The 25,454-nt window shown below is 34.8% G+C and overlaps 1 protein-coding gene across 2 annotated transcripts in view; it reads right to left on the bottom strand.

Moving 5' to 3' along the window:
• The window catches only part of LOC145676884 (acyl-CoA Delta-9 desaturase-like), a 107,494-nt gene that overhangs the window by 42,883 nt on the left and 39,157 nt on the right, over positions 1-25,454 (bottom strand). The window contains exon 1 of one of the 2 annotated variants that reach the window (XM_081747669.1): positions 2,717-2,826. The exons of the other annotated variant lie outside the window; for it this stretch is intronic. The gene's annotated coding sequence lies outside the window, so the exon portion shown is untranslated. Of the gene's footprint in view, positions 1-2,716; positions 2,827-25,454 lie in introns of those variants that run through there. 2 annotated transcript variants of the gene reach the window in all.

Here is a 25,454-nt window from a genome sequence, read left to right on the forward strand (position 1 = left end):
AGTACATTCACTAATAAGCTTAATAGATACATTGTGCTATAAATGAGAAACTGAAATCGGCTTTTATCATTTTATTATATTTACCAGTAATTGCCACTTCTCTAAAATTATCGAAACATACATGAACAAAAGTATATTAATCTTTACGTGACAATTTGAGATTTGGAAAATGAAATTTGAAGGGTAAGGGGGGAAAAACAAAGAATGTCCATGTATGTGCTTTTTCGGGTGCTTTGTCCTATCTGTTGGTGACTCTTGGTACTATTTGACTGTATATGCCATGCATATGTAGATGTAAAAATGTCCATGTAAAAAGGGGCAAAAGATGTAACTAACCCTATTCTTCTTACGCGGTTTTCAATATTAAATCGCAGCTTTCTCGAAAATGCAGTTTTGTGACATTCCTTTCTTTTTCCCCTTACCCTTCATTTATTCTTTAAACTTATACTTCAACTACAGGAAGTCCTTTTTTACTCTCAATAAATGTATAAAATTCCTTACAAATAAAGTGCAAATTTTCCCTGATACAGTGTTTGTCATCTCTTTAAAATTATCTAAACACATGAGCAAAATATATTAATACTTGATAGATGGTGAAATATGATAGTTTAGAATTTACAGAATGAAAGTTACTTTTTAAATCTATACTTCAAATTAGATGAAACTGCTTGGAACTAGATACAAATTTGAAAAAAACGATCATAAGGAGGCTGGTAAGAAATCTGTACCGGTCACCGGCTTTAATCAAAATAACAACATTTCCAGCCAGGCCGGTGAAACACCGGCCAGTTGCCAACTCTATGTCCACCACAAAGTTCACTTGACGGGAGCTAGGATCGAATCCGGGACCTCATGCACCAGCAGTGAATGCTCTAACAGTGAGCCACCGCGGCCCCAAATTAGTAGTTGAATTACAATTATTTTGCGTTGCTGATTCATTTACATGTAAATTTATGTTCATTGAAAACTAACAATTACTCTCTTTGTATCTTAAAAGAATTACAGCATACTGATAGTGAATAAGAAGAAATGACGCATAATGCGTACATTTTTCTCCATTAGTCTAAGTAATGCAATGGACTGAGTTTGCATATTTTACCTTAAAAGGTTAAGAATTTCAGTGGTTTGGAGGAGAGTTTTATATCCTTTTTATTAACATTCACATGTTTTCGGTAGGTGCTAAAATATGTAAACAAGCAGGTAAGGTGTGAAATGTTTGGAATTCGCGGAATTTTAAATATTTTCAAAATGCAATAGCAAAGATTAATTGTTCCATTTGCACTTAAGAATTTTGTTTACTTATTTCTTGAATCTGAAAGGGTATAATAGGAGAACAATAGAAAGAAAAGCAGAGGTCTTATTAAGGGCTTATAGGGACGCGTTTAGAAATAAATGTAGAGACTGATACACGGAAGTTCGCCGGGATGGTAATATTGCAAATTATGGATGATTTAAATATCAAATAATATTTTCGACATACTGGATACTTTCAAATATCTAGGATAAATATTAACAGGCCAAAACCACATTCACATGAAATTAAACGTCTGCTAAAAGCAAAGAATTCATGTCATTTTTCTGTTCAAATTCTTTTTTCGTCGAGAATTCTGTCGAGGAATTTTAAGCTTAAAATATGTAAGACAATAATCATGCTTGTTGTTCTGTATGGTTGCGAAACATGGTCGCTTACTCTGACGGAAGAACGCAGATAAAGTATTTGAGAATAAAATTCTGAGACGAATGTTCGGATCCAAGAGGAACGGGAATGGAGAATGACGGAAACTTCATAACATAGAACTACATAGTTTATACGGTTTACCAAACATTGTTAAGGTCATCAAGTCTAGGAGGCTCAGGTGGGCCGGGCGCGTCATGTAGCCAAAACGGACGAACATAGGAACGCTTTCTAAGTTTTAAGTGGAAGACCAATCGGAAAATGATCATTTGGGAAAGGCCTAGATGTTGATGGGAGGACAATATTAAGATGGATCTCGCAGAAATAGGAATACAGAATAGAAACTGGATCGAGTTGGATAAGGATAGAAGTCAATGGAGAGCTTTTGTGAACGTGGCATTGAACCTCCGGGTTCAATAGGCCATAGAATTAGTTAGTTGCTGAAGTTTAGCTCCACTTATCAGGACGGGGGCTATATGAGACATGAACCTAGAATTCAGTTTAAGGTAGAATTCAAATCATGGTACTGCATTCATTTTTTCTCACCAGGAACTCGTGTACCAAAGACATACCTATGGGGAAATGTTTACGAGTTAGCAGTGAAGTTATAAAAAAACAAAAAGTTGAGTTTAAAGTGCAACGTGGACTACTACAGTGCATTCGATATTTTCGCACCGGGATTCAAACTTGGGATCTAGTACAGCAAAGAACATCCTAGCCACTCGAGTACGTAGTGAGGAGGTACAACAATAATATAAATAATGAGATATAGAGAAACACTATATAAAAGTGTGATCTTTCGAAAGACTCTAAATTCTCGTTAGCAGCTGTAGGAAGAGAGGACAATACCGACATTTGTCTAGTGTCTAGTATAATACAAGAGCGGAAAACCTACGTCACACTAACCAGTATAGAGAATTATTAAATCTCTGACACGGATGGATCTTTCACCTTCGTTACAAACATATTTTTTAATTATTTTTCCCTATCACATATAAAGAAACAAACACACATGATAGACATGTTTTCCATTTGACTTACCTCGATGACGTTCACTTTCGATATTACTTTTCAACTCTGTGAGCACACACAATCAACCTTCGTGACGCAATAGTGGAATACACAATTAAGTGTTACGATGTTATCGTCTAAAAAAGAAAGAAAGCGTGGTTTCCTGTTTTTATTTAAAATCAGTGACAACTCCAGCTATAATTTCTTAGGGGTAGGATTTTTTGGATACAGAAAATAGCAGTTAATATTATTATATTAGCAACAATTACCCACTTCGCTGGGTTAAATTAAGAAAGAACAGTAATATGTTATGTTTGTCAGTCACTTCTTACTATAACTAAAGCGCTCTCTAGTATCGGTCATTTTCGGTGATTTATATATTTCTGTTCCCTCCTCCTCCCCCATGTGGCGTGGCTGAATTTAGATTCAAACGGCATCCGAAGTGTCACTGTTCTTCGCAGCGATCCCGAAAACTATGGATTCGGCACTAATATCGGTCATATTCGATCATTTTTAAATATTTCTCCCCTAAGTTGCACTGTCAAAGTAAGATGATAAAAACACTCCCAGGCTCAAACCTCATTTTTTATCTATGTTGACAATTTGATGGAGATCAGTCGGGTGGTTCCAGAGATTAAGAGTCACAAACATAGTCATTTTCAATTATATAATATTTTGCTTGGTCTACATTACAATATGTCTGGGACAAACAGTCAGAGGGGACGCCCGTTCCCCTTTCTCCTTGATCTCAACTATCGTTTCATTTTAGAGACGAGAGGAGAAATTTCTCATCTCGCAGACAGCACTAGTTGCACTGGAACAGGGGTAGAAGGACGAAACTGTCGATCAAACCCAGGCTACCCAGTTGGTAGTCAAAGCCTTACCAACTACGCTACAGCGTTTCTCTCTCCCGGACAAAATTTTATGGAATAAATTCTGTCAGAGATGTAGAGGTTTTACTGTAGGATATGAATCAACCCCTGTTCTTATCAATGGTATCGTTCCTCCTAGGGTTGCCAACTCTAAAAAAATTACCGACACCTACTTATAATTTAGGATTTAGAATTTTTATTTCTGGGCTTTCGGCATCTATGACCATTTTAGCCCATCACGTTTGAGGGATGACGTCCATGGACGAGCACATTATCCAGGGAAAAAAAGAAAGGATTGGGGAAGGAAGGAAACCGCCTGGGACCTATATGTTAGGTACCACCCCGGTATTTGCCTGGTGTGAATGAGGAAAACCCAGGAGAACCTCAATGAGAATCGCTGGCCTGAAAAAGCTTTTTTTTTTTACACTTTTTCGATCGAGCGCCCTCACCGGGAATCGAACCTGGACCTGCTTATAATTCTCAAAATGGATTAAGAATAATTGAATTTTAAACATTGAAGTACATAGCTGAGCCTGACCAAAATACACGGTCTGCAGCTAAAATACCGGCCAGTTGGCAACCCTGTTCTTCCAGCAGAATTTGATCCGTAAACCACGCACATAGAAAACAAATCCTGTAGCCATGAGCATACGAAAAAGTCTTTCTCATATACTGACACTCTAGAACACTTAGAAATAAGGACACTGGCGTCTCTGGCATGTAAAATTTGGGGGACATCAAAGAAAGTGATTGAAATGGTACTACCTAGCCCAACCTGTTAATTATCTTGGATTCCCTTTGTGACCTTTCTGCTTACCTTCACGGACCCCCTAAGGTATATCAATAACTCTTGTTATAATAGTTTCACAGAATGAATATTATATTCCAAACAATTATTATTATTTATATGATATTCTGTCGTTAGTAAATAAATGAAATTAGAATAAAATATGGAATATTTTGTACTTCAAAATATTGAGGGGGACGCGTCCCCTTTATCCTCCCGCCAGAGACGCCCATGAATATGGATACATTTCTTGTTTTAGCAATGTACAGTACAGTACTCACTTTTCACCTTAACTCCAAGTTTCTTTTTAGTGCTGCTGTGTAACACTAATACTACGTCGAATCCTCCTCGAAAGAATGTATTCGTCTGACTTGAAAAGGCTAAACATTATCACGAGACGCACAAGCATTATTTTTACGAGTTTTCTAACTTTAGCTGATGGGTTTCAGTGATTAGGTTTGTCACTGTGTTTGTGAAAGTACGTCGCCACAGGCTGCAACAGTCACGCTTTTTTTTTTTTTTTGTCGTTTACTACTACAAATGCAATACAACGTCATTATCCCATGCAGCGTGAGAATTAAAACATTTCTCCCTAATCAATTACAACACTTATTGGTTGTTATCAATGTTCAACAAACAGAAGCATTAAAAAAAAGAAAGAAAGACAAAACTTATCTCCATTAAACGCAACCCAGCCTTAATGTGGAATTTTCCAGTTTCCCAAGAACAGTCATGATAATCTTTAAAAGCACAAGATTCACAAGATAGCAAAGTAAATATGGATTTTTTTTTTCATATCTGCATATCAGGGGCGTCATTGGAGCTTCAGGAGTGGGGCAACTCCGAAAGGTATATATTTTAGTCAATAGTAATGGATATGTTAACGAAAAACGTGAAATTCTAATTGTATTAAAAAGTCTTGCTCCCCCACACCACCCTACGCCCTTAGCAAAACACTGAAGAGACCTCGCTTCATATGTTTTACTAATAGCCATGCTCTTTGTTTCTGTTTTTTTTTTATTTATTTAAAGTAAAAATACAAGAAAATATATACTGTTTATACTACCTTTTTTTCTCTCTCTCTACGAGGGACAATCAGAAAAAAAAGTACCGTTTTGGTGTAAAACAAATGGCAAATGATGTCTGTAGAAGATTTTCCACACAACACGAGAAATTTTTCTTCTCGTTGGGCCAACGCTATTCAACAGACTTCTTGGCTAAGGACCTTTAAGTCCGCCCATGATTGGCATCAAGAATACTATAAAATAGAGGATCTGCCCATACGTGTCTTCAACATATGAACTCAATGAAGCCAAAAAAACAACCGAGCATCGTCTGAGCCGGCACATCTGATTGGCTACCTCGTTTCCGCCATGATTGTTGGCTCGAAACACTGCGATCTTAGTGCCGCTGAATGGGCAGATTAGGTGTAGTGACGCTGTGACGTTTGGCTTCACGATTTTGTTGTATGAGCAGATCCTCTATTTTATAACATTCTTGATTGGCATATCTGAATTGCTTCCCATGCGGCAATTTTTCCTTGCGCCATTTCTGCACAGAAAACAAACGACGATCATGCGCGTTTCATGACTAACTATCCACAAAGAGAACAGATAAAAATTATGTAACGTTCAGTGCTGCCAACTTGCTAAAACAGAAATGGCGGGTATTTCAAAAGTTCCATTCTTTATGGGACACCTTTTACCAGTATTTATAATAAAGAGTGAATCGTATTTATTTAATTGATAAGTGGAAAGAGAATTTAAATTATATATAAACCCTATATTATAGATAAAAAAAATATTGCGGATTTAAATAGTTTGCAACCAGGCTCGGCTTATCCTCATAGGCGAACTAGGCAGCAACCTAGGACAGTAAATTTTAAGGGCAGCGCGGTGTTTAATTTTTACTTTTATTTTATATATATATATATATATATATATATATATATATATATATATATATATATTTTTTTTTTTTTTTTTTAAAGCTTTGTGGAATTTGTAACATTAGTAGAGTGGATAATTATTACAAGATATGTAAAACTCTGAAAGCAAGTTACCATATATTGTAGCACGCTTCATTACGTACTTCAAATCAGGGGCGGATCCAGGACCGACTTCTGGGGGGTGCGGTGGGTTGTCATAATGCTACTTTAAGGGTTCCAAACTCTGGGATGGAGTTTATTTATATATATAAAACAAGAAAGTTTCCTCTTCTGGGGGGGATTGCCCCGATCGCCCCCCCCCCCCTTGGATCCGTTCCTGCTTCAAATAGAACATCAATTCATGTTCAGATTAGGAGAGTAATGGAGAGTAATCTCTGTCCTAATCTGCACCACAATGAAATTCCTTAAATAATCTATGAATTAATTTTGAAATGACGATTGTCCAAAAATATTAATCACAATTTATGCATTTATTTATACTTCAAAATATTCTTAGAAAAACTGTTTTATGTAAATACTGAAATTTATAATTTAAATGCATGAACGTACCAAAATGGCGGAAATGTTTACACTGCCAATTTATGTAATATCAACAAATCATCTTTTTAAAATAATTTAATCAAATATTTCACTAGCAAATTATCCTTTTAAGAATCAAAGTTTAGCATTTCATTCTTTTTAAACTGATATGAGAAAAGAGGGAATTTTAGAATAGTTACACTCTGATATTGTATTCAAGAAACCCAAGTTGATGTCAAATATGATTATCTTTTAAATATTCATTTTAAAGTACTAAACGTGTTAAGAGTTTACAAATAGTTGTTTTAACTCTTGTATTCAGATTTTGTTTCTAAATAAGATACTTTATTTGTTTGAAATATGGCCAAAATTAACTAAGACCATGTTCCTCGGTCTCCTAAAACGTCGGGCCAAAATCAGAAATCCTATTAAATTATGTTCCCGAATGGTAATTCAATATATTATTATGGAAAATATTGTACTCGCACGAAGTCTATTCAATGGACGCAGATAACCAAGTCAAATGCACATTACAATCTAAATGGGGAAATAGCAATATAATAACCAAACTGATTTTTCTAGTTTTATAATTTGTACCACCTTGTTAAATTAGTTCCTTTGTATTTCTGTTCAATGAAACCAGCCATTCTTTTGTTTCTATGTGGTTGTATTTATATTTTACTGATATATATCATTGTATATATATATATATATATATATATATATATATATATATATATATATATATATATATATATATATATATATATATATATATATATATATATATATATATATATATACACAATGGTATGTATGACGTAAATTAAATAACAAAGTAATTTATGTTACGACATGAACTAATGGATGTAATTAATGAATACAAAGATGGATGGATTTTTTGAGGTTCAATGGAGACGTCAGTATATGTATTCAAAATCCTATGAACAGGAACTGCGTGCGCTGTTGTATTATGTTATATGAGATGACCCCCTTTGTACCATGATGCCCTTTTTCGTTGATGTTATGCAGTACTTTACAGAAATTAGTATCTGGCAGTGGCGGCCTCTGAGGCAGTGACGCCGTGACATGTCACTGCCTTGAGAGGTAGAAGATTCAGAATATTAAAAGAAAGCGAGTTAAATATCATAACTGCTTCTGAATTTCTTCCTTTTTTCTGCCCGCTGCCGTATCTATTTAGTCGCAAGACCTAGCGCGAAAGACCTGGCGGTGGCAACTCTGCTTCGGTGACTGTCACCAGGCCCTTGCTTCTGAATGCTGCTTGGCATAGTGGTATCACCATATACGCGCCCTATCAGCTGTGTACGGGAAAGGCTTTCCATTGCTTCTAGCTCGTGACAACGAAAGCTTGTCACGCAGAATCCGAAAGCAGCCGATATTTCACGATCTCATATACACTGCTTGGAGGTTGCCGCGGGTTTCTCACACCAGGTGGAATTTTCAGTCTCGTGGAGTAAATACAGTTTACGAGTATCGGAAAGATCTAATTGATGTTATGTTAGCAACAGGAAACTGTGAAGATATAACAGTACAAACCACCTTAACTAAAGCTTCCGCGTACAAGCTATTATTAAATGAAGAAAATTTCGTATTTTGGTTAACTTTTTTCCACAAGATTATGTCACACGTAGAAATTATTTTCAGCCAACTACAGAAGAAATGTACTGATCCTGTCAAGGTTCGAGAACATCTGCATAATTTTGAACTTGGTATGCAGTCAGCCAGAGAACAAATTGACAACATTATTCAGGAAGTAGAAACCGAATTAGAAACTTCAAGAGACGGACCATGTGCAAAAATATGGCGAAGTGAGGCGTTCTATAACGACAGAAAAAGACAAGCATTAGAAGTTTGTGATGCAATCCTAGTGGAGATCAAATCTAGATTTCACTTCACTGAGCACCTTGTAGCTACGAGATTATTTGCTGTAGAAGAATTTGACAATTACAAAAAGGAGTTCCCCGATAATTATCTCAGTAAGATGGTTAAAAAATATCCCTTCTTGGAGGAAAAGAAATTAAAAAGCGAACTTCAAGTGTGCTATTCGAGACCCGAACAGAGAACGGTGTCTGGCGCGGTGTCATTCTTAATGTTCATTATAGACGATGAATTGTGCGACACGTTTCAAGAAACAGGTAAACTCTTAAAGTTATTGATAACTATGCCAGTGTCAACAGCAGAAGCAGAGAGATGTTTCTCGATGTTGAACAGAATAAAAAGTTTCCTAAGAAATACCATGAAAGAGGAAAGATTAACTGCGTTAGGCATGTTGTTATGTGAAAAGACATTCGTTAATGAGATAGATAATTTTAACAAAAGAATTATCGACGTCTTTTCCAGCAAGAAAAATCGTCGCATGGAGTTTCAGTATCGTGCATCTCAACTAGTCAACCAAACGTGTTCAGTTGAAAGTTCGAAGAGAATAAACAGTGCAAGTGAAGTGTTTGTTTTTAAACAGTGTACTCGTGTTTTATTCAATATCAGTGTGTATGTGTCCTTTTTATCAACAAGATAAATAACAAACTTAGTTAAATAAGAGCATCTCAAGATTTATTCCCCAAATTTGATTTCTGAATTCACTTCAATATATAACTGACTGGCATGAAGAAGAATAGAACTTCAGTGAAAGGAGCAAGAGAACTAGTACCTACCTGATTACTGATAATGTAAGCACAATCAATTATAATTAAATATATGTTATAATAATAATAATAATAATCTAGTTCTGTCACTACCTAATAAATTGTCACCAGCCGCCACTGGTATCTGGCACACATAAATACGTGAGTATATTGGAAATATAGCTTTATTTCTTTACAATAGTGCATACTGCATTAATTTTTTTTTTTATTTATTTAGTTCTAGGTATTACATCTTGCTAGAGACCTCCAACATTTCACACCCTATACTTGTATCAGTAGGGAAGATCCTGAAAACAAACAAAAATAATTTGTGCGATTACTATATTTCGCATTTTGACCACCCTAAAGTCGGAAATGTTTCAACATTACAATCTCGAACATGCCGAATATTCCAATTTGAATTTATAATGAAAAGTCATTTGCAATTGAGTATTGACCATGGTGCACTTCCATATGACCCTGATCCACAACATATAGTCTCCTGATTGTCTGAGTATCTCAACCTATTTCTGGATGTATACAGACTGTGACATTAGGTTCATAACGTTAGTCGATGCATGTGTTTTGTTGCTGAGATGAGTTCCCAACCAGACGTTAAAACGGACATTTTGTTCACATCAACCCAATAGAAATTACTTGACCCCCCCCCCCAAAAAAAAAAGAGAAAATGGTTTGCACAATATTCAAAGAATGTCAGATCATGTTGCACTGAAAATTTCAAAATCGACATATATACGTTGACTATGCCATTATAACTCAATTTTTGTCATTAAGGAATGTTACGGTTCAATAATGACTTTTGAAGATTTACATCAGGATGACGCAGAGCCTCGATTGGTTGGTAGAGTTTTTGAAATACAAATGCCATACTTTTCTCATATCTTTTTGTCTAATGCTGTAGACACTGGGATCTGTGTGAAATTTACGCAGATCTTTCAAAAGAGGACTGTCAGTTAGTAATATTTCCCCAATTAATTTCAGGTACAAGCTCATACTTGAAATGGATATCTAAAGATTTGGAAACAACAACGAAACAAGAAACAAGTTTTCTTACTGAAACTTAAGGAAGACATTTAAAATAAAGTACCTAATATAATTGTGGTAAAAGTAAATCGTGTAGAAGAAAAATATTTGGAAATATTTTTAAAATTTGCCAACACATTAATAGCTGAGTTGGACACAATATTTAACTGAAACGCATTAGGTTTAATCCCCTTGTGTTCCCTGTTCGAAACGTTTGATCGTATTCAGTTGATAAAAAGAGTTATAGCACGGCCAACAAGAGATGGTCTCTGACGTTTCTTACCACATGCGGTGGGACATTGCAACTCCTACTTTGATACCAGTGTTACCAACCACGATCACTCTGTCTTATACCATTAATTAAATTGTCACTACAGTTGCACCGAAAAAAACCTTGATACGCGAGTAGTGGCAATGTCACTGCGGGCTGTCAGAGACGTTCTCTTACTGGACGCACTATAGGTGTTAGAAATCTTTGCCAGTTAATCCATAAACATAGATGAAGGTAATTTAGAAGCAGATTAAAATCCTCAAAATTCTTGGCGAAAAGTGTGAATAAGTATGTGTCACTACTAAAATATATTCTGAGTTCAACTCTAGGTCGTGATGCATTTTCCGTTGAAAGGTCTTTTAGCAGTGAATCGAATAATGACACGACTAAGAAATCGATATAGACAGTGATCAGTAGACCACTGCATGAAGATTTCTGTTAAAGAAAAAGTTGTTCAAAGTGAAGAATTTTTAGTTCAGGGTCCTGGGCAGTATGCACCCAGCAGATAAAGATGGATTCGTTTAATTTAAATAAAGAGTTTTTTTTTGCTAGATACTCTTACACAATAAACAAAATAATCCGCGTTTTCACTACATATAATTCTCTAATATATAAATACTCGGATAAATTTAATTCAATCACGCATTTGCAATAAAACGTAGATAACGTAAGCGTAATGAAAGGAAAAGCTACCGTACTTTGGAAAGCTTTAGATATTACGCCTAGCTGAAACTAAAATTTATTTGATATCTGCTAACTATTTAGAAAAAATCCCGAGTAAATTAAAAACAGAGCACAGCTTTAAAATTATGATAAATATAGGCTTGGCCTAAATTTGTTTCCATTATAGTAATTTATCAATATTTAGTAATCACTTGAACACATGAGCATGTTCGTTGCTGTCTAAAATAAGGAAAAACAAAACAGTAAAAATGTAACAATTTTTGTCTGTATAATTTTATGCAGTATCTGTTAAAACAAAACTGCTGGCAACCTCATTATTTTTAAAACAGAACTCCAACGGTATATTTAGGATTTTGTTTCGGAGACGGGGGCTAAACAGAAAATAGCAATAAACTTGATTTTATTACAATATTATATATATACAGTATAGTATATATATATATACAGGGGCGGATCCAGGATATGATCAAGGAAGGGGCTAAACCATATTTTGCCGTTTTACCCTGTGTAAAGCAGAATTGAAGCCCATTTTATCCAGTGTATACCTGAGCATGAAGGGGGGCTATAGCCCCTACAGCCCCCCTTGGATCTGCCACTGTATATATATATATATACAACTACATATTGAACAGAAAAAAGTATGGCTTAAGTTTCTTTTGTTAGCGGGATTTTAAGCCTTATAGGCCTTCGTAAAAACGCCTCTGAGTGCATCAAATCATCCCCTCACGTATCCGTGAACACCTCCCGGAAAGATTTTTCTGAAAGAAACCTTGAAGGCAAGGTAATTATGCAGTACATGGTGGGTGACACACGCTTTGGGTACGAGTTGAATAACACAAGCGGTATATCGGCGGATATTATTCTGCCGAAAAAGCAGATAATCCTAATGGTACAATCCGCGGCAAAAAACCTGCAACATGAGAATGTAAGTTTATTATGAAATTACGCCTAACAGCACAGGGAATGAACATAACGTCTAAGTGGAACGAATCATGCCAGGATAAACCTCGGCCTCCTCCCGTGCACACTTATTTTGAAGCAAAAGACTTCGTCATTTCACAATAAACTTATATGCTCATGTTGCAGGTTTTTTGCCTCGGATTGTACCCCGAATGGTGACAGAACTGCTTGGATAATGTCCTGGACTACACTGCACTGGTCACTATTCCCAACATATGGACATGAAAGGCAAAATAGCTCAATGGCACCGTAATGTGGTCCAGTGTCACTGCCGTACGCTCACTCAAGTGTTTTTGTTGCGAGATTCGCAAACGCAGTAAGTTTTGGTCACACACACACACACACACACAAATCGAGAGCAGACAGACGAGTTGTGATAATGTATCACATGCAAAACATATGGACTAGTACAGTACGTTTTTGATTTTTATCTGTTTTGAAGACATTACAAAAAAAACTTTAAAATTAAAGGTAGTTTAATTTCGCTGTAGTGAAAACCCTTAAAACGAATTTTGCAAAAAAAAAAAAAAAAAAATTATGTGCACACGCCATACTCTCACCAGCAGGGATGATTTCAGATTACCTTCAGAGGAGACTTTCAATATACAAGGGATGTAGTTGATATTGCAAAACACCAGTAATCTAAGTATGTTAAGCACATTCAGAGATATGGCCACGGGGGTTTTCTTTCATACCTCTGGGGGGAGTTCCCGCAGAAACACTCATTGACTATTAAAAACCTTTTTCCACTTGCAACACCTCTATCAAACAACAAACCTTGATTAACTGATTCGTAATAGCTTTGTTATCTCAAATAATTTGAACTAAAAATTCAAATCACTGGACAAAGCAACGTTTATTTTAAAAAAATAATAATAACTGTGTAACAGTTTCGCCAACTAACTGAACATACTGGTTTCATCAAAAACTGTAAAGAAGTTACAGTGTTTGATGAAGCTAATATGTTGTTAGTTGGCGAAACTGTTATTAGTCCACCAGCGAACGAGTGCGGGCGGCCGATTTTGGAACTAAAATACAAACAACAGTGTTTCTAACCGGATCACTTGTAATTAATCTATTACAGTTGTTTTTGCCCTGTTCATAATAAACCACTTCACGCATATGTTCAAGTTAAGACAAACACAATTTCAAAAGTTATGGAAGTTATTTTCAGAACATTTTAAGGGACTGCAAAAAAAAAGTACATACATCCTCCATATTAATATGACAATAACTTGCGAATAAACTAACCTCAGTGTTGTACAAAGAAACACTAAGAACTTCGTAGCATTAGAGTGTAAGGAATTCCTAATTCATCTGTTAACGAAACCTCGAAGTTCATCTTTGTGAATCAAAGTTATACTTTGGCAACTGCGCTTTCATTGTTTAAAGCAAGTTCTATTGTGTAGTTTTGAGATAAGGCGTCTTCGAAATTGCTACCAATTTGGACCATGTGATCGATCGATTGACAGTACCTTCAGTAACAAATTTGCATTGAGATCATTTTCGGATGTGCTGCAAAAGACTGGTGAGAGAGAAACTGATAATCTAACCGCCTCCGAAGGAGATTTGGATCCGCCCCTAATTAAGAAGGTAGATAAAGATAACTTTCTCTGATATCTAACCTGTCATTATTTAGCATGGTTTGGTAATTTAAAAATCCAGTATTTCTACCATATTTAGAAAAAAATATTTAAAAGAAATAAACCCAATGTTACATTGAGGCGGTAGGGGAGCGATTAAAATTTAAAGTGGGGAGCCTGACAATTGATTTCTTATAGCTCGTGAAATTAAGAAAAAATGAATTTCATATTAAAAAAGAAATACAAAATACATTTTCAGGGTAACTCTTACATTCATTATGTTATTATAAAGTTAATTCGAAATTTGTAACCGCAATCTTTTGAAATTGATTAGAGTGAATAGATATGTATTTAAGAAACAAAACCGCTTGCGTAAGTTTTTCAAAATATCAAGTTAGAAGAACGAAGTTTGTCTTCCACTGCTATCTCATTGCTCAAAGATACCGGCGATGAAACAATTGGCCGGAAATCTACGTAGCACATTTTAGTACTTACCTTGAAATAAAAATACAGCTGTTTAAAGACGATTAATTACCTTTGTCTTTGAATTTCATATGTGCACACAGGATTTGTTAAACAAGACCGTACATCTGATATGTTTGAACTATATGCAACTTATGCTCACGGGCTAAACTCAGTCTTCTGAAGTCAATCGACAAATGATTACGTATTACAGACACAAAGACAACACTAGGCTCCCAAGTTTCAAAATTATATTGTGTATGAAAACAGATAATAGAATTAATTCTTTGTCACAAGAGACCTAGGGTCTGAAAGAAATTCAGAGGGAATTCAAAGGGAATTTCTATATTCATAAATAAAAGTTGTGAATTTATTGTGTATTGAACCAATGATATTTATGCTTACATTACCCATACGCTGATGTTTTATCGATACTTTTATTTCACATTTACCAAAAGGCTGGATTACGATTATAATCCTAAAAGAAAGATACATTGTAATCAGATTTTACAAGGCAATCCCGAAAGACAAGCTATCCAATCCCGTAGCCCTTTAAAAAATTAAGGAAAAATTCTTCTTCACTTCCTTTTCCCCCAAAGGGTTCACATTAATCGAAACAATGAAATGAAATTTCTCTAGTTTAACGTCCCATGATTATGCTCTTTATGCTAGAGGAGACAGATGATTAATGAAAGTGAAACATTGTAAAAGTAATTGTTGGGCTCTCACAGAACCACGTACAACAAAGACACATGCGCTAGCCAATAGACCAACGGAGAGAACTTCCCCAGTTCTCGAGTGGAAACGCATCGGAATTCTTTCTTGGCTACAACTCAAGAAAATAATTTAGTTGTCAATCGATAGACCTACATTAAAACAAATACAAGCATCGCGAGCCTTAACTTGATTTAAACTTACAAGATATTGCGCAAGTATCTAAGCTACCAACCCATAATTAATATTTTAGTCATTACATCTTATTACTGAGTTTTACAGGTTTCTACTGTTTTATAATGAAATCAAATAATACGTAATCATTTTTTTTATATAATCTGTTTAATACACGGTAGAAACTCACTTGTATGCTATCTTGTTCTTAAATTGTTAATTTCCATGTATATGCCATTATCCACAATACATCTGCATTACTGCAGGAATAACCATTACTGCATTCAATAACAACTATATAATTTATGGAGTTCTTTATTAAGCGAAACAGATTAGGCTACTTATAACTTGTAAACTGCAACTTTTGAAAATCGTTGGATACACTGCAGAGTGACGCTCTCCGTTCCCCTGTCCCACCGCGCTTACCAAGAAACTGATGTAAACACTACACTAGCGCCCTCCACGAAAAACCGCACTAATATCCTGGTCAGGTAATACACAGTTATTATTTTTAAATAAGCGTTGCTTTGTTAAGTGATTTGTATTTCTAGTTTAAGCTATTATTCCTAACTAGTTCATACTAGCTTTGTTATATTAAATAGCTTAAACTAGAAATACAAATCACTTAAAGCAACGCTTATTTAAAAATAATAAATGTGTAACAGTTTCGCCAACTAACAACATATTGGCTTCATCAAACACTAACTTCTTTACAGTTTTTGATGAAACCAGTATGTTCAGTTAGCTGGCGAAACTGTTACACATTTATTATTATTATTTTTTTTTTAAATAAACGTTGCTTTGTTCACTGATTTGTATTTTAAGTTTTAACAAATCTTGGTTCAAAACTTTGATAAATTTGTCATTCAACAATGAAATATGACAATACTTATTTAACAATTCATTGTGCTTAAAAATCGACTTCTCACATCTTACAATAGATAAACGCTGCTGATCAAAGAAAAAATAAAACTTTTACCATAAATACTCTTTCCTTATCTATAGAAATAAATTTTTGTTGAAACTTTTCCAGCTGAGTGACACAAATAAGATGTCTGCCAAGCATGACTTTGTTACTTTCTTTCTTTCTCTCTCTCTCTATTTACGTAAAATACTCCCTGTTTTCAGTTGCAAAATATTTATTTCCACAAAAACCACACCCTCCCCTTTCAGCCTAATCGTCTGTTGATTTTCAGTTGGGAAATTTCCTGCTTATTTCACAAATGCACACAAAACAAGAGGAAACTATATATTTATTCATTCATTTACCGAGAAATCATTCCACGGTTGGAACATATGTGATAAGGTCTACAGCTTTACCTGTCGTGATTAAACATTGATAAACCTGACAACGCCAGGCGTTCATTTGTCAAATACGCTCTCTGGGTTGACGACGCTGAAAATGTCAACCGTTTGACAGAATATATACATTTTTTAGTTGTTATAGCACAGCGAACTCTCTACGTTGGACAACATCACTTCCATTGGAAACTAGACAACTCATGAGGCCATTACTTAATTACCACACGATAAATTTGTATTTTATGAAGTAAAACTATTTCTGCAGTGTGAAAACATCGTATTACTGAGTTTGTTATTCCAAATTGATTTCAATTTAAAGAGAAGAGAAACCAGGCATAATTACGTTGGCTACAAAATCGAACGAAATAACTATACAAAATTTTGCTGACACAAGCGGGAAACTTCCAAAACTTTTAGAACAAAGAAACGAGATTTTCTGAAATCAAAAATTAATGAAGCGGGAAACTTCCAAAACTTTTAGAACAAAGAAATGAGATTTTCTGAAATCAAAAATTAATGAACTAGAAGAAAAAATTTAAAAAAATCGGGAGATATATAAAGCATCAACGAATTCAACAAAAGCTTATCAACTTCGTACTTATATATTAAAAGAAAGTCGACGGAACAATTATCTTTGAAGCATATAGCATCTTGAAGAGATGCAAAGATTTACTTTGACGGTTTGCTTAACACGCAGCCCAAAACTAATATTCATGGAGAAAGGGAAATACACACAGCAGAACCATATATTTCAGAGCCTAACCGAACAGAAGTACAAATCGCTATAAAGAAATTAAAGAAACACAAATCTCTGGTTAATTTTAGCTGGAGGGGAAAATTGTGGAACGAGATACATAAACTAATTCTTCTTATCTGGAACAAGGGGCAATTGCAACAAGAGTGGAAGGAATCTCATTGTTCCAATTCACAAGAAGAGCGACAAAACTTATTGTAATAATTACCGGTGTACTTCTCTTATATCAACATCCTATAAAATCCTCTCATTGGTATTAGAAAGAGTGACCCCATACGCAGATAAAATTGTTGGAGATTATCAGTGAGGATTTAGGGGAAATCGATCTACTATAGACCAAATACTTACCATTCGACAAATACTTGAAAAGAAATGGGAATACAATATCCCGGCACAGTTCGTGGCATAGAAAATGTTACAAAAAATTTAAGCCCAATTACTAAGAAACTTGTGCCGTGTGCTTATGCATTCAGAAACACATGTCTCGATCGACTCAATGCTCCTTGTATTCAATCCAACTCCTCCCCCTTCTTCTCATCTCCTCTTTCCAAAGCAGTCTGTGTGATGTAATACTCTTTCCATTCTGACGAAAAAAAAACAGTAACCATTTACAAGCTTTATAGATCTAAAACAATCTCTTTCATTAGTTTCTTCTGAAATGCCCTTTTACAACCTGAATAAAAAAGTATCACAAAATGTTCCCATAGCCTTGCATTCTTTTCTTTCTTCAAAGACTACGTATCACATCAAGCTAGGAAGATGCTCCTATTGAAATTTATCCTATGGAAATTGTCGATCACGACAGTACGTTTTGTGTTTCCCAAAGTTTGTAATGCGGACACAGAGTTCTAAAAACTACTGACAGAAATGAGTGTTATTCAATGATTAATTTAATTTCGTTTTCCAGTAATTGCAAGCAAGTGTTCCAGGGCCGTCATTTGGTTAGGACAGGAGAGTGTAATTCCCACTCCCTTGATAAACACATATTGTTTGATCAAATATATAGTAAAACACTAATATAAAAAGTGAAACTCGTATGCCGACGGATAATCCCCTCGAACAAAATCTAAATTGACGCTGCTTTTAGCAACAAACCTATAGAGTTACAATAGCGCAATGCTGGAGCGCGCTCACATTTGGTTTCAAGAGTCGAATGTTTGATTCCAAGCCATGTGCGTTCATAGCGGACGACATTGAGAGAGAGAGAGGGATGATTTACATATGCAAGTTTAGAATTGGAGAAAAAAAATGATCTGACAGTATACATATTATGAAGAAATTTGTGATTTTTTGAAACAGAAGAGGGGAAGTTTCCGAACTGCGTGAATCACATCAGGCAGTAGTCGAAGTAAGGTGGAGTGCTCTTTTTAAAGTATTAGATGTTGCGAAGGCAGAGAAAGATCTTAAGATCTGGGGAATTAAGAATTTAAAAAAAGCTTCCGCTTCCGAGACGGGTTTCGAACCACGAACCTCTGAGTTATCGAACCATGGCTTCATCCACAAAGCCACGGAAAACTCTACACGCTCGTTCATATACTTTTCCTTTAACTACGTAGAAACTAATAGAATGGAATATTCCAAAAGTTCACTCGGTGCGTCGTTGACATTGAACGCAGCCCTCTTGTAGCTCAGTTATAGGGTGCATAATGAACCTTCCTTGTTCAGGAACACTTTCTAAGCCAGTAAAAGTTTGTTACTACTGTGTTGAGTTATATTTGATAGAACCGTCTGATAAAGTAGTGCCAAATACTCAGACATAAATCACCTTTTGCGAAGCTGTTAAAAGAAATGAAACGAATCTTCGCAAATGTATTAGACTTTTAAAATGAATAATAATAATAATAATAATAATAATAATAATAATAATAATAATAATAATAATAATAATAATAATAATCAATGTAAATGCGCATGTGTCACTTGGATGCGAATATATAACTTTAAAAAAATAGCGCGTTTACGTCATGGTGTGTTAGATGAATAGATGGATGGTCCTCTAAGGGACTCCTACATGGTTGGTCCTAGGTTCGTATCCCGACCATTGTTATTGTAATTTTTCTTTTAGCTATGTCATATTGTGCGTTCCAGAAGTTCAATTTTGATTTAAATGTAGTCGCAGCTAGCTTACGCCGAAATTATCTTCAAATATGAGATTTGTCATTACATACTTGTCTTTAACTTGTGATGTTTCCACTTTGATATTAAATTTTACAACCTTAATGTAATTCATTCCCTTATGTCATATCACGATTAAGTTTTGCACAACAACAACAGTCGGGCGGTAATACAATATTCCATTGTTATTGTAGTATATTTATATATCTTTAGAAATTTTTGACGACTCAGAAAAAAACGTACAGTGGACCGTACGATGCAACATGGACTCCTGGAGGAATTTCAAACGAATTTAGTATACGTATAAATTACCATCTGTAAAATATATTGTGGGGGGTAGGACACTGAAACCATTCCTAGGAAGGGAATGGTGACAGTAATAGAATGTAAAAGTAATAGAATACGAAAGATTTTGGTGTCGAATTCATAGTTTGAGAAACATGTTTTTTCTTTTAATAAATTGTATACTAATATACTAATAAAAAAAAACTTTAAACTCTTATGAAGGTGGACAACCTTGTTCCTTCAACCCTTGTAAAATCTAAAATGATGCTACTGATTCAGACCATACACCTCTTACATCCTTATCTATTAATAACGATAAGAGTTTTAATGTTGTGTACTTCAGTATTAAATGAGTTATCTTTCAACTGCAGCATTGGACTTCTTACATTTATATGGTCTAAAACTTCTCTTCAAACATTCAAAAGAGGTTCAAACTTGGAAAAATATAATCAGCCCATTTATTTCTGTTATTCCGTCAAGGCACAAATTATATTGGCTGAGTTTTTTTTTTTTTTTTGTAAAGTTTTCGTTACTTTTTCTAACCTTTCTGCTATAGGTTTCACTGTCCCAAATTGTGCACACTCCATCTTATTCCAAAAAGGCTAAGAAGAAAAGAGATTGCCCACCGCAGTATTTTAATAATATTTGTAAAAGATTGTTAAATCCATATATTTAAGTCTAATTTTGTTTAATTTAATCAATAGGAAAGTTATAAAAAAATTAAAAAAGAAAGATTTTTTTTTATCGGGTTTACCACCTCCCTTATAAGTGATCCTGATGATATGTTTAGATTAAACATTCTTTACACATTCAAACACACAAATTTGTAAGTCATATAAATTTTGAAACGCATTTGGTGGTTTCTAAGAACACAAATTATGACCTCGAGTACTTGAGCTCAACCTGAATAAATTTAACTGTCTTTAATAGCCGATCGAGCAGTAATCCAATAATGTGTATGGGATCCTTTGTATGTTTTCTGTTTATAAATATAATGGATTTGATTGGTATTATATAGTCATGTGGCAACCCTCAGCTTGTAATGTACCATACAATCGGGGTATTGAAATTTTTGTTTGGAGGGGCCCAATGTTTTTTGAACGTACTGTATACTGTAGATTTTTCAATATATATTTTTCGGTCCATGTAGTAAATTTATTTGTTCTTTACTTAAATCAAAATCAATGTGGAAGCTTCGGGATAATCTAATAGAAATTATATTTCGGGGAATAATATCTTTATTTATACATTATTTTATTGTAAATCCTGTATATGAGCATTACAAAGGAATGAGTATTGGAATTATATACTTTAATGCTATACGAAAACATAGGCCTACAATTGGACAGAAATTCTTGAAATTATCCACCAATCTGATACTTGGAAGAATAATTTAGATCCCCTTTGTCCCTTTGAGATGCCCATATCCTCCCAAAATCCGGTTTCATTCAGTTTTTACTATTTTCTATTCGCTTTATATTTTCCACCGCCAAAACTCTTTGTTCTGATTGGAACTATCTCCGGGGCTAGTATTAAGGCGCAATTCTTGTCATTCTCCACTTGGGACGAGCTTGAAGCCAGACCATGCTAATTCCACTCTCAAAAATTTTGGATTTTGAAATGAAAAATGCAGTAATATCAGGTAAAATTAGTTTCAGTTAGTAAATAAACTTGTTGAAAGCAAGAGGAAGCCCTGAACTGTAAAACTCTACAGTGAAAACAGACAGAAAATCAAAAATCAGAGATATGGTCTTCAACCCAAAGCGACACCATGTTCGTAAATGTTAATAGTGATCGACAGGATACATCGTAGTCAGTGTGATGTTTTTCAAAACAGTTTGAAGAGTAGTGTTTCCCTTGATAACTCTCGTTATCCTAATAATTATCCTATTAGGTTGCGATAGGTCTATCCTAATATAGCTTTTGTTTGTATATGTAGTAAATGTAATTTTTTAAATTGTAACATGGTGGTAGGTGTAGATTTCTTCGTGGTTGAATTAATTACTATAATATCAGTGTAAGTTAGAACAGGGACTCTCCCTTATTTCTGAGTTGATCACGACTTCCAACACATTATGGGCTAAATAAAGAATAAAGAAAGGGTTCTTTTCCCTTCAGGAAAGGGACCCTTACCATTAGTAGTTTCAATATGTCCTTTCTGGGGCATTGAAATTAATTCTGCAATTAGAAAACCATGATTTAATTAGTAAGAGGGTCATTGGGCTCTGATTATTCAGTTTCCTTTTTTCCCAGTTTATACAGCCGGTTTAGGATGGTGAAATTTAGTGATTGTTTGGTTTACGTATAGTTCAGTTCTGTGATAATATGATTTAATATGTTTAGTGATATGTGTTAGCATGTGTAACTTCCTTAGTTGATGTTTGATATGTGTAATTTAATGTGTGTTTACTGTGTATGTATGCATGTAAACTTAGTCTATTTAAGGGCAGTGTATTGTTGCGTATTGATTATTTATCTCTTTTGGTCCGTCGTAATAGCTATATTGATTCATAATAAAAATTCACAGTGACACTGTACCGTAATTACATAGTATACTGATTATAGCTAAACAATGACAGCACACAAGCGTATTTAATAGTGCAAAGTTTGTTTTTATACTACCAACTCCATCTCGTGTCGGGCTAAGAACTATTCGCCGCTAGTTTTTTTGTTACTCCGAAACTCAAGGATTTAGCCAACTCGAAAATTACCCTTTTTTGTGATTTAGAAATATGTTTCAGCTTCGGCCCATATGAATAAATGAACCCATCAAATACATTACTAATTGGTTACACTGTAAAGTACAATATGTTACATAGTCCAATAGTTAAATAATTAACAAGAAAGAAATTTGCGTATGTTCTTAAGCAGAAGTTAGCCTATATGATGCTATTTCCGTTGCCAGGTTGCAATGTCAATTTCTTTCCCTTTCGTTGCGTTCAATGGTTAACGTCATTATTGTTCTCGGAATATAAATACATTTAGTTAAAAATATCGTTAGTAATATTGCATTTCTTTGCGTATATACGATTTTTAAGCTATGAAGTGGAATATAGTATGGCTCGTATTGCAAGAGAGTCTTGGTTCATGCGACTTCTCGTGTACCGGTCAGTACGCGATGATTTCTGTAGTGTCCTATAGGTTTTAAAATATATGATGTGACTGTTTCGAACAGTCTTGGGTATAATTAAATTATAGGGTGTCCAAAAATGAATCTATGTTATAGAGTGTAAATGAATATAAGTGAATAGGGGAAGGCGTTGTACCTGTGAACACTTTTAGAGTCTTCGAAATTTTCGTGCTAATTATTCAGCACTTTTTCCCCAATTTTTGTCGTACATTTGAAGTGTCACCTCTTTGCTATCAGATAGGGTGATTTTTAAACGTGTTACATAACTACAATAACTTTTATAAGATAAAATAAGAACAAATCCGTTTTGTTCATAGGTACATTATGGTCGTGTACCATTGGACAGACCCTCTTGTACCTTTGAACAGTGATAATTACAATGTTTCTGCGGCAATAATATAAAAAGAAGCCACAAATATTAACAGTTATAAATTGCAATAAAAGGTTTAGCTATAAAAAGCTGCCCAGAATTAAAGTTTTATTAATTAAATTTAAAATTGAAGAGAAGTTCTAACAAAAACTTGTGAACAATAAAGTTGAGCATATACAACTCTTAACATTATGTTATATAATAAGCGAATATATAGAAACTACTTAAAATTATAATTAATAACTTTATATCCTAACATAACCTATATAAAATATATCAATTGTTTTAACTACTTACATTGTGTAGCTTTAAACAGTATCATTTATCGTTCCAAGGTACACGATGCATTAATGTTCATAGGTACAAGAGGGTCACCATTACGAAAAAAGTTCTCCACTAGCTTAAATATTGAACAGAAGTTAAAACTAAAAATATTACTGTATTCACCAATGATTCTACCCAAGTTTGGACAAATAAATATCACAAGTTGCGAAAACCGAAGAGCACAAAACTCAAAGGGTAACTACAGAATATCTTCGTTTTGGGGGTGAAAAAATTAAAAGGAACATTACTCGACACAACACTCAGTAAACAACAGCCAAACGCGTTTGTAGTGCTTTTTTTCATTTAATCTTTCAAATGAATTTTAATCAGTGCACCTAGATAGCTCTGAATTCGAGAAAAGCACAGGTGTTCAAAGGTACATTGTTTCAAAGGTACAACGCCTTCCCCTAATAATAATATATATAATTAAATTAGTGTGAGTAAATGATATATGTGCCCAGTGTATTCTTTGCAACATGCTAAGGTATTGAGTGTTTATGTATAATGACTGTTTCGAGTACTGAACCCTACATTACAATTTCGTATGAGTAAGTGTGTTTTGTGTAATCGACGGACTATATTTGCGCTTTGTAGCTTAGCATTCAATCGTAATAGTGCGTACTCACTAATCACCTAGTCTGACGATACGAAAGGCAGTCATGTAACAAATAATTCCGGATATTTTCCAATTAATCACAGAACAGAATAGCTGTTTGCAGAATTTGTACAATTTAAATATACGCGTTCAGCTCACATTTGCGATACTACTATGCAACTCTGATTTTTTTCCACGTCACCTGATTAAGTTCATTGCTGTTCGCGGAGGTGACACAGTGGATAGGGTTGAATAATATATAAAATTTATTACAGTAGAATCTCGTTATATCGTACCAAGTTGTCGATCATCCTCCTCCAAATATTTTCGTTTTCCTTAGTTTTGAACCAGGTAGTGATTGAAATTAAATGACACCTCAAGGTTGGCGCCCTTGCGGATGTGGGAGCTACTAGTAAGATTTGACATATAACTTACTAATACAAAATTGCGGTCCTTGGTTGCTATAGTTCCGAAATATCTAACAAATATAAAATGTGAATGTTCAAAGATACCGCCGCATGATATATATATATATATATATATATATATATATATATATATATTCATTCTCTCTTCAATCTTTGTAATATTATTAAGTAACATATGTAATGACTAACATCATCTGCATTAAACTGCATGTAGCATGGGATTCAGGCAGCTCATCGTAACCCTATTGTATTCTTAAATCTTCCTTCAAGTTAGTAAACTAAAATCCTTCCGTAAAACTACGTTTCGATTTCCATCCCTCCCATTCGGATCCTCAAACTTGACCAGTGTTTCTACCTGAGTAGTTGTATTTCGCAATACAAACGAAAGTCAATCTGAACTCAGAATTCTCGTTCCTATACATACAGATGGTGATCAGAAAAATGGAAACACCTGAACGAAATTGCAACTTACTAGATTAATATGGTGTCGGGCCACCTTTCGCCTTCAGAACAGCCTTGATGCGACGTGGGATGGAGGCATAGAGGTCGTGAATGGTAGCAAGTGGAAATTTACACCATTTCTCGTGCAGGGCATCGGCCAGTTCTGTGAGAGAGGATGGAGGTGGAAATCGTCGCCGGAGTCGTATTTCCACAGATGTTCAATTATGTTGAGATCTGGCGATTGCGCGGGCCAGGGGAGGTGTTGAACTTCATCCTGATGTTCCTCAAATCACGCTGCAACAACGCCAGCTAAGTGAATGGGTGCATTATCATCCTGGAAGATGGCGTCATTGTCCGGGAACAA

Source organism: Thermobia domestica, unplaced genomic scaffold (assembly GCF_964235325.1).
Source record: "Thermobia domestica unplaced genomic scaffold, izTheDome1.hap1.1 HAP1_SCAFFOLD_452, whole genome shotgun sequence".
In the NCBI taxonomy this organism is placed as follows: Eukaryota; Metazoa; Arthropoda; class Insecta; order Zygentoma; family Lepismatidae; genus Thermobia; species Thermobia domestica.